The 11,057-nt window shown below is 34.5% G+C and overlaps 1 protein-coding gene and 2 long non-coding RNA genes across 3 annotated transcripts in view; 2 read left to right on the top strand and 1 right to left on the bottom strand.

Annotated features, from left to right (window-relative positions):
* Window positions 1-11,057, top strand: part of LOC125656545 (uncharacterized) — a 185,434-nt gene that overhangs the window by 89,052 nt on the left and 85,325 nt on the right. The gene's annotated exons all lie outside the window — the stretch shown is intronic.
* Window positions 3,826-5,415, bottom strand: LOC130047961 (uncharacterized). Its single transcript, XR_008796781.1, has 2 exons — window positions 5,151-5,415; window positions 3,826-4,679 (listed from the first exon to the last, which is right to left on the bottom strand). It is a non-coding gene; the product is annotated as an uncharacterized LOC130047961 (long non-coding RNA).
* LOC130047960 (uncharacterized) lies at window positions 5,812-6,234 on the top strand. The gene is made up of 2 exons (XR_008796780.1): window positions 5,812-5,964; window positions 6,069-6,234. It is a non-coding gene; the product is annotated as an uncharacterized LOC130047960 (long non-coding RNA).

The following is an 11,057-nucleotide window of genomic DNA, read 5'->3' as shown; positions in this document are numbered from 1 at the left end:
CGCCCCATTGAGAGGGAAAAAATGATATAAGAAACATTAAGATGGGATAATAAATAAGGAAATGAGCCCCCAAAAGCATTTTTTATCACTCGCTGTAAAATGACTAAGTCCAAATTGAAAAAGGTTTAGGGCATAAAATTTTCATTATCCACCCTACATTTATTTTAATTACATATTCTTTCTCGTCTTTTCGAGACGAAGAGAATGATATCAAACTCAATATCATAGCTCAATAAATGAAAATATGACTTCCAATAATCTATTAATTTCCTTATAAGAGTATTAGGCTTATGCCTTATAAGGAAATTAGTAGATTTTTGAAAGCCAAATTTTCATTGATTGAGCTATGACATTGAGCTTTATACCATTTTCTTCGTCTCAATGAGGCGAAAAAGAATATGCCATCAAATATTTTTTCCGACCAAAGGGTACCCCCAAACCTAGGCACGGGCCATAACCCTAGCTCTGCGAGATTTAAAATTAGGGTTAGCCCTCAGTCCTGTATTTGTCATCAAATAAATATTTTGTTACCATAGTCTTTTTCGCCTTTTTGAGACGAAAAGAATGATATCAAACTCAATATCATAGCTCAATAAATAAAAATATGGCTTCCAATAATCTATTAATTTCCTTATCAGAGTATTAAGGCTTATGCCTTATAAGGAAATTAGTAGATTTTTGAAAGCCAAATTTTCATTAATTGAGCTATGACATTGAGCTTTATACCATTTTCTTCGTCTCAATGAGGCGAAAAAGAATATGCCATCAAATATTTTTTCCGACCAAAGGGTACCCCCAAACCTAGGCACGGGCCATAACCCTAGCTCTGCGAGATTTAAAATTAGGGTTAGCCCTCAGTCCTGTATTTGTCATCCAAAAAATATTTTGTTACCATAGTCTTTTTCGCCTTTTTGAGACGAAAAGAATGATATCAAACTCAATATCATAGCTCAATAAATAAAAATATGGCTTCCAATAATCTATTAATTTCCTTATAAGAGTATTAAGGCTTATGCCTTATAAGGAAATTAGTAGATTTTTGAAAGCCAAATTTTCATTAATTGAGCTATGGCATTGAGCTTTATACCATTTTCTTCGTCTCAATGAGGCGAAAAAGAATATGCCATCAAATATTTTTTCCGACCAAAGGGTACCCCCAAACCTAGGCACGGGCCATAACCCTAGCTCTGCGAGATTTAAAATTAGGGTTAGCCCTCAGTCCTGTATTTGTCATCCAAAAAATATTTTGTTACCATAGTCTTTCTCGGTTTTTTGAGACGAAAAAAAATATATAATCATATTTTATGTAACATGAATAATAAAGATTTTGACCCCAGATAACCTGATTTGGGACTTAGACTTTTTCAGACAAATGACTGAAAATGCTTTTGGGGGCTCATAATTATATTTATCAAGCTAGAAATATGAACTTGATATAACCTGATTCGCCTCATTGAGACGAAAAAAATGAGATAAGAAACATTAAGGTGTGATTATAAATAAGGAAATGAGCCCCCAAAAGCATTTTTTATCACTCGCTGTAAAATGACTAAGTCCAAATTGTAAAAGGTTTAGGGCATAACATTTTCATTTTTCATCCTACATTTATTTTAATTACATGTTCTTTCTCGTCTTTTTGAGACGAAGAAAATGATATAAAGCACAATGTCATAGCTCAAGTAATAAGATTTTTACTCCCTGAAATACTTGACATTCCTATTGAGATCATGTCCCTTTTAGGAGGGTAAATAACAAAGACATATTCATGTCCTAAAACTTTATTATTCAGGATATTTAAAAGATCTTTACATCATTTTTTTCGTCTTGAGGAGACGAGAAGGAATATATAATCATATTTTATGTAACATGAATAATAAAAATTTTGACCCCAGATAACCTGATTTGGGACTTAGACTTTTTCCGACGAATGACTGAAAATGCTTTTGGGGGCTCATAATTTTATTTATCAAGCTAGAAATAAGAACTTGGTATCACCTGGTTCGCCTCATTGAGACGAAAAAAATGAGATAAGAAACATTAAGGTGTGATAATAAATAAGGAAATGAGCCCCCAAAAGCATTTTTTATCACTCGCTGTAAAATGACTAAGTCCAAATTGTAAAAGGTTTAGGGCATAAAATTTTCATTTTTCATCCTACATTTATTTTAATTACATGTTCTTTCTCGTCTTTTTGAGACGAAGAAAATGATATAAAGCACAATGTCATAGCTCAAGTAATAAAAATGTTGCCACCTGAAATATTTGACATTCCTATTGAGATCATGTCCCTTTTAGGAGGGTAAATAAGAAAAACATATTCATGTCCTAAAACTTTATTATTCAGGATATTTAAAAGATCTTTACATCATTTTTTTCGTCTTGAGGAGACGAGAAGGAATATATAATCATATTTTATGTAACATGAATAATAAAAATTTTGACCCCAGATAACCTGATTTGGGACTTAGACTTTTTCCGACGAATGACTGAAAATGCTTTTGGGGTCTCATCATTATATTTATCAAGCTAGAAATAAGACCCTGATATCACCTGATTCGCCTCATTGAGACGAAAAAAATGATATAAGAAACATTAAGGTGTGATAATAAATAAGGAAATGAGCCCCAAAAAGCATTTTTTATCACTCGCTGTAAAATGACTAAGTCCAAATTGTAAAAGGTTTGAGGCATAAAATTTTCATTATCCACCCTACATATTTTTAAATTACATATTCTTTCTCGTCTCAATGAGACAAAGAAAATGATGTAAAGCACACTGTTGTAGGTCGAGTATAAATGACATGAAGCCCCTGAAGGGACTAATTTCTACTTGACAAAAAGTCGAAGTCCAATTCCTAAAGTTTTCAGTCAATAACTTTTTTATTTTTGGAGCCACTAAAATTCTAATTACATATTCTTTCTCGTCTCGTCGAGACGAACAATTTAATGTATAGATATCTGGGTTTTGGATCGGAAAACCTGGAGTCGGCCTTTTTTGTGTCAGAATCTGCCACATAAAAAAAAAGGCCGACTCCAGGTTCTCCACACATATTGAGAACTGGAACTTTTATTTTTAAAGCAATAATTATGATATTGATATCATTTTTCTCGTCTTCTCACGTGGAATAAAATGATATAAAGAACTTTAAAATACTTTAATAAATAAAAAATTCGATTTTTGACAGGAGGATATTCTGCTAGGAACGATAAAAATGACTACCTATTTGCCTGTGAAATTCTTATTTATTGTTCAATTTCCTTGTGTTTGATATCATTGTCTTCGTCTCGTTGAGACGAGAAAAATGGTGTAAGAAACAATGCTGTAGTGTGTATAATAAGACAATCACCCCCTATAAGGATTGCATTTTACTCGTCGACAAAAAGTCTACCCCTCTGAAAATAAATCCCACTTTTTTGCTTAATTGAAGGATATCCCTGGAAGTCCTGGGACTTCCTTGTGAAGTCCCACTTCTCCCATGTCCTAATGCAGTGGGATAATACAGGACTTCATGTTTCTGCATTTGTCCTGGAATATCCCACTTACATCAAGAGTGACTTTGCAAGAATTTCTAGGACATATTTATTACCTAAATGTCTTACAAAGTTCCACTCTCATAGCAGCAGGTTTTTCTAGGACATTCTTGTGTTTTTCAGGACTTTATTATAAAATGAAGACGAAAACATCGTCCCAGAAATTCCCTAAAAATCTCATACTTGATACATTCAAGATAATGCAAGACTTTACATTGCTTTCCAGGACTTCCTATTAAAAGTATGCAAAGAGAGAAGTCTTGCAATTACCCTCAAAATCTTACAACCAGTGAAGTCAGATTATAAAGGACTTTAATGAGGGTTACAGGACTTTTAGATATTAATTGTTACAAAATTAAATCCTTGTCATATCAAAGAAAAGATTTTACATTTTCTGGATTACCTTGACATGTCATTGCTACATAGTTCAGGCTAAAAAAAACACCTATAAGAACAGTGAATGATTCGTGGATAAGAACATTTATGTATACAACAACAATCATGTCATAATAAGTTGTAATAGAAAAGACTATATTTCATCAAAAGTAGACTTGAAAAATGTTGGCTATGAGAACACTTCTTATAAATTTATAATGACAACAATCTGAACTTGAATAAAAATCACTTTACTGTCAAATGCGCTATTGAAATCCTCAATGTCACTTGAAAGACTACCATAATTTGAGTTTTGAGATGCTTCATCACAGGAGTTCAATCGGGTTTGTCATGTTTTTTTTAAGGTTAGAATATTGTCCAGTGTATTATTAAGATCATTTTGATAACAGATTTCCAGTTCCTGGGCTACCTTCTTCAAAATAAAGAAGATCCCTTTTTGTGAAAGAATGTTAAAAAATTCATCAGATTCTGTGGTAGGCTTTTCCATTTCCAGAGATGACACAGCGGCATTAATGTTCGAAACTGAACTTTAAAAAATGTCTGTATCAAAAGGATTGCAATTCAGGCTCAAGTGATGATAAGTTAAAAGGATTTTCCAATGTCACGGTCGTATCACTTGAAGTACCAATGGCATATCAACTTTTGGATGTCACCACTGAAGATTGCAGTTGATGTTTTAATATTTAGTACATTTAGGAATTTGCATGTTTACATCTTTCTTGCACAGCATGTACCTTTTGGGTTCTCAATCTCCTGCAATAATAATTAATTACAAATTATTAATGAAGAAACTTAATTTTCAAGACACTGATTAAAAATTTTATATTTAGAAAAGTTTCTTTGACACATCAATGTTTTGAGGTGCAAATAGCAATAAATTATCACTGATGGATACAATCAGCTTGCCATGCTAAATTTTGTAACCGTACTGTCCGTTAGTTATTTTACGAAGCAGTAATAATTACAGAACAAGGTCAACTGATCGAAACAGAATCATAATGATGGATATCCATGATACAATGTTCTGGTGATTATACCCTTTCCATCTAGATCGAACCAGTCAATGGTTTACGTTAAAAAAAAAGAGTAGTTTGTTTTGATATGTTAAGCTGTAAATAGAATGATTGTATCGAGGAATTTCGAGTGGTCCAGCGATCAAGCGTGTATTTTTCCAATGCATGTAATCATTTACAAACGTAAACAAAATAAGCATATGGTACTTACAGAGTGTCATCCGTTACCCCGTAGTCCTTTTTCATTCCGATGTTATTGATTTCCATCCACAAATCTTTAAATCATAAATGACTTCTTTGAAAGTTGTAACTTCCGGTGATGTCGTTTCGGTCAACTTGTACAATGTACGAAGCTTGTCGTGTTTTTTTCTTCTCCCCGTTCTAATTCGATATAAGATATATCATGTATAAAATATATCATATGTATATATATGAAGTCTTATACACTGGGTTTCCACTGGTCGATTGTATAACTTTTTACTGATCATCTTTTGGTTACGTGTTGACCTAGGGACGAGTCAGTCAGTGTACGACCTGACGTTCACGCAAGTGATCAAAGCGCTTTTTTTTCAATGTTCCTTTCTGGGCGCGAAGTCAGGGAAATATTCGCAAGGATGGAGAACAATCAACAGAATCAGTATGCAATCAAGCATGGAATGGATTCCAGATAGGAATATAGGATTCACCTTACACTCAGAAACTGGGGGATAGGCCTAGTTGTTCAAAATACACGGCGTTGCTGGTTAGTATTTTTACTTTTGGTTTGTAATAATTCGTCTTTTTTGGTAGTCTAGTGGAATTGTCACACCTTAACAAATTATCATCCTGTTTCCAATATTTTTATCTAGTACATGTTCTCTTTCATTGTAGCATGGACTTGAAGAGATAGTTATGAATTTAGAATATCATCAAGTGACTTTTAATAAGGCACTGTTTTCAGTGGATGAACCGACATCATGCAGTGTGACAGGAAAACGCCCGTGAGACCAAAGATGGCTTAGATAAAAGGGAAGACGATGCAGAAGGTGCATATATACAAGTTCAAGACATAGACATTTTAAATTTTGCATGTTCATTTACAAAACCTGTTATGCAACCTCTCAAATAATTCATTATGCTATCTTTTAAGCCTCTGTACCAGAGAAAAATCCAGAGATGGCCCTCAAAGAAGTTAGAAACAAGATGAGAGACCGTCTTAAGTTGTTTAGGTCTGGAGCCACCTTCCCCCACCCACGAGTCGAAGAAATAGATCTTTGAACCACTCCAGGTTACCCGTGACATCAAGATAAACAAAATTCAACTTCAGGGACAATTTGATAATACCTGTTTAAAATTTTTTTTTTAGTTCACCTGGGCCGAAGGTTCAAGTGAGCTTTTCTGATCAAAATTTGTTCGTTGTCTGTCGTCGGCGAAAACTTTTCACATTTTCATCTTCTCCAGAACCACTGGGTCAATTTCAACCAAACTAAGTGACACAAAGCACCCTTGGGTGAAAGGCTTTCAAGTTTGTTCAAATGAAGGGCCATGCCCCTTCAAAGGGGAGATAATCGCAAAAATACGGTGGGGTCATTCAAAAATCTTCTCAAGAACCACTGGGACAGAGAAGCTGAAATTTACATGAAAGCCTCCTGACAGTACAGATTCAAGTTTGTTAAAACCAATGACCTGGGGGGGGGGGGGGTTGGATTGGGTCTCAATAGGGGATCAAAGTTTTACTTACAAATATACAGGGAAAATCTTTATGAAAATTGTCTTCTCAAGAAACACTGGGCCAGAAAAGCTGAGATTTACATGAAAACTTCCCGACATAGTGTAGACTCAAGTTTGTAAAATTCACAGGGTTGTCACTAACGCAAGAATAGGATCACAGAAATTTCATTGGGGTTTGTCTGATATGGCGAGTCCCGCAGACGTGTCTCGGACTCTGAGTAAAAATCATAATTTTACTTAGAAGCCCTGATTTGTGTATTAATTAAAACTCATAGGAAAAAATCTAGGTAAAACGTTAAGCTCTAATGTGAACCGAGATGATACCACCGAGTTCACAGTGTCCCAATCCGACTTGTTTGTTTAGTGCAGTCAATTAGGTGCAAATTAGAATATAATATTGAAATTTAGATACAAAGTAAAAAACATTTTGCCACTCACAGGCAGTTATTTATATATGTTTCTTTTTCTTTTTTTTTTACAAATCAGGATCTATATTTAATTATAAATGTTTGTCTTCCGGTAGCCATTTTTATTGGAATTGAAAGTAGCGTAGTTTGTAAACTTTGGTAGATTTTACATCATTTTACAAACAAAATTAGTACGCATCTATTTTATCACAATAATTATTTAATTAAAATTTTGTTTAATATTGAATAGGGTTGTAACGATGATAGAGGATTCGGGGAAGTAATTCTGTTTGCAATGGGCAATTAGTTGTATGAGACCGAGTCGTGAATGATTACTTTTAATTTCATGTGTACAAAGTGATCACTGCACTGTTATGCATGGGCTTTGCGAAAATTAACTGATTTTTGCCATTTGTTGAAGATGAAAGTGAACAGAGGTACGACATTAGCTTGTGTTCACTCGGTATAAATAAAGGTGTAGGAAAAATCTAAATGACTCTTTAATTCAACTTTCATGGGACTCGTCAAATTTTCATGGGACTGAAGCTGCTTACAAACCATGATACCGGGACTCGTCTTCAATATTTTCTAGTGACAACCTTGAATCGTGGCCCCCAAGGGTAGGTTTTGGCCACATTATAGGGACAAAAGTTTTACATACAAGTATATGGGAAATCTTTAAATATGGACCAAGATGACTAAGGTGAGCGATGTGGCCCATGGACCTCTTGTTTAATTATTTGTTTACGTAAGAAATAGTGCTTTTTAGCTCACCCCAGTCATAATTTAAATGAACTTTTCAAAGTACTTGCTTTGGAAGTTCATATAAGTATTGCTGAAATTTATGTATATGTATGTTAAATAAATTTTATTATCAGATTATCATTTTGATTCATAATTTCATTCTTAATTGCCACTTTTACAGAAAATATATCACATATCCTGGATCTCGAGTTTTATTCCACAGTAGGGTAAGACCAAAACAGGTTAGTAGGATAAATTGGGACTTTCCAGGAGTCCTGCATCAACTCAAAAAGCAGGATTTTTAGGGAGATCCAATAAAATCCTGCAAAATCCCAGTCCTGTCTACTGGGACTTTCCAAGACATGTCCAGAATAATCCCACTTTCTCCCCTTTCAGATTGCAGGATTAAGTGAGACTTTGCAGGACTATAAAAGGCAAATTTAAGTGTTCAAATTATCCTTAAAAGTCCTGAAATGTCCCACTGCCAATACCGTCCCTCTAATTCCTTGTCAATCTCAGTTTCAAAAAAGCAGGACTTTTCAGGACAATCCTGATAAATCCTGGGATTTTGTCTTGGGACTTCCTGGGATATCCTGCTGTATTTTCAATGGGGATTAATTATCCTTAAAAGTCCTGAAATGTCCCACTGCCAATACCGTCCCTCTAATTCCTTGTCAATCTCAGTTTAAAAAAAGCAGGACTTTTCAGGACAATCCTGATAAATCCTGGGATTTTGTCTTGGGACTTCCTGGGATATCCTGCTGTATTTTCAGAGGGGTAAGTCCAATTCCTAAAGTTTTCAGTCAATAACTTTTTTATTTTTGGAGCCACTGAAATTCTAATTACATATTCTTTCTCGTCTCGTCGAGACGAACACTTTAATGTATAGATATCTGGGTTTTGGATCGGAAAACCTGGAGTCGGCCTTTTTTGTGTCAGAATCTGCCACATAAAAAAAAAAAACCGACTCCAGGTTCTCCACACATATTGAGAGCTGGAACTTTTATTTTTAAAGATATAATTATGATATTGATATCATTTTTCTCGTCTTCTCACGTGGAATAAAATGATATAAAGAACTTTAAAATACTTTAATAAATAAAAAATTCGATTTTTGACAGGAGGATATTCTGCTAGGAACGATAAAAATGACTACCTATTTGCCTGTGAAATTCTTATTTATTGTTCAATTTCCTTGTGTTTGATATCATTGTCTTCGTCTCGTTGAGACGAGAAAAATGGTGTAAGAAACAATGCTGTAGTGTGTATAATAAGACAATCACCCCCTATAAGGATTGCATTTTACTCGTCGACAAAAAGTCTAAGTCCAATTCCTAAAGTTTTCAGTCAATAACTGTTTTATTTTTGGAGCCACAGAAATTCTAATTACATATTCTTTCTCGTCTCGTCGAGACGAACACTTTAATGTATAGATATCTGGGTTTTGGATTGGGAAACCTAAAGTCGGCCTCAACTATGGCAGAATCTGCCATAAAAAAAAACCGACTCCAGGTTTCCGACACATGTTGAGAGCTGGAACTTTTATTTATAAAGCTATAAATTTGATATTGATATCATTTTTCTCGTCTTCTCACGTGTAATAAAATGATATAAAGAACTTTAACATACTTTAATAAATAAAAAATTCGATTTTTGACAGGAGGATATTCTGCTAGGAACGATAAAAATGACTACCTATTTGCCTGTGAAATTCTTATTTATTGTTCAATTTCCTTGTGTTTGATACCATTGTCTTCGTCTCGTTGAGACGAGAAAAATGGTGTAAGAAACAATGCTGTAGTGTGTATAATAATACAATCACCCCCTATAAGGATTGCATTTTACTCGTGGACAAAAAGTCTAAGTCCAATTCCTAAAGTTTTCAGTCAATAACTTTTTTATTTTTGGAGCCACTGAAATTCTAATTACATATTCTTTCTCGTCTCGTCGAGACGAACAATTCAATGTATAGATATCTGGGTTTTGGATCGGAAAACCTGGAGTCGGCCTTTTTTGTGTCAGAATCTGCCACATAAAAAAAAAAGGCCGACTCCAGGTTCTCCACACATATTGAGAACTGGAACTTTTATTTTTAAAGATATAATTATGATATTGATATCATTTTTCTCGTCTTCTCACGTGGAATAAAATGATATAAAGAAGTTTAAAATACTTTAATAAATAAAAAATTTGATTTTTGACAGGAGGATATTCTGCTAGGAACGATAAAAATGACTACCTATTTGCCTGTGAAATTCTTATTTATTGTTCAATTTCCTTGTGTTTGATACCATTGTCTTCGTCTCGTTGAGACGAGAAAAATGGTGTAAGACACAATGCTGTATTGTGTATAATAAGACAATCACCCCCTCTAAGGATTGCATTTTACTCGTGGACAAAAAGTCTAAGTCCAATTCCTAAAGTTTTCAGTCAATAACTTTTTTATTTTTGGAGCCACTGAAATTCTAATTACATATTCTTTCTCGTCTCGTCGAGACGAACACTTTAATGTATAGATATCTGGGTTTTGGATCGGAAAACCTGGAGACGGCCTTTTTTGTGTCAGAATCTGCCACATAAAAAAAAAGGCCGACTCCAGGTTCTCCACACATATTGAGAGCTGCAACTTTTATTTTTAAAGATATAATTATGATATTGATATCATTTTTCTCGTCTTCTCACGTGGAATAAAATGATATAAAGAACTTAAACATACCTTGATAAATAAAAAATTCGATTTTTCAGTGGGGATAGTCTACCCCTCTCAATAAAAAGATGAATAGAAATATGTGAAGCTATATATTATTCTAGCTATTTAATCTAAAAAGTATTTCGTACTGTTTTCCATGATATAAAAGAGGACATGTGCTTTAGAATAAAAGTTTACCACTGGATTACCTGGCACGTGCCTGCATGAGGTGGATTTACCTGGAATACACAAGGGCGCGTGCCTCAGAATAAACAACGCTACCTGTAAATTACCTGGCACGTGCCAAGATCGTCCCGCTCGTGCCTAGATGAGGAAACACTTTTTACAGTATCATTAATATACCAATTCAATCGAATATAGAATTAAATTTTTGTTAATAATACAAATACACCTACAATACGAAAAACACAGTAGACCACTGAGAGATCAGCGCTCCCCTCGACGGCCGCCCTGCTCCTCGGCAGATGATGTCTGATTTTGCTGCTGCCGAGAAAACGAGCTGTCCTCCACGGTCGCCCCCCTCCTCGCCTCGGCAGATGATGTTTCT

Source organism: Ostrea edulis, chromosome 7 (genome assembly GCF_947568905.1).
Source record: "Ostrea edulis chromosome 7, xbOstEdul1.1, whole genome shotgun sequence".
Lineage (NCBI taxonomy): Eukaryota > Metazoa > Mollusca > Bivalvia > Ostreida > Ostreidae > Ostrea > Ostrea edulis.
Note: the sequence above shows the minus strand (reverse complement) of the source record. Positions and strands in the feature narration are given on the sequence as shown.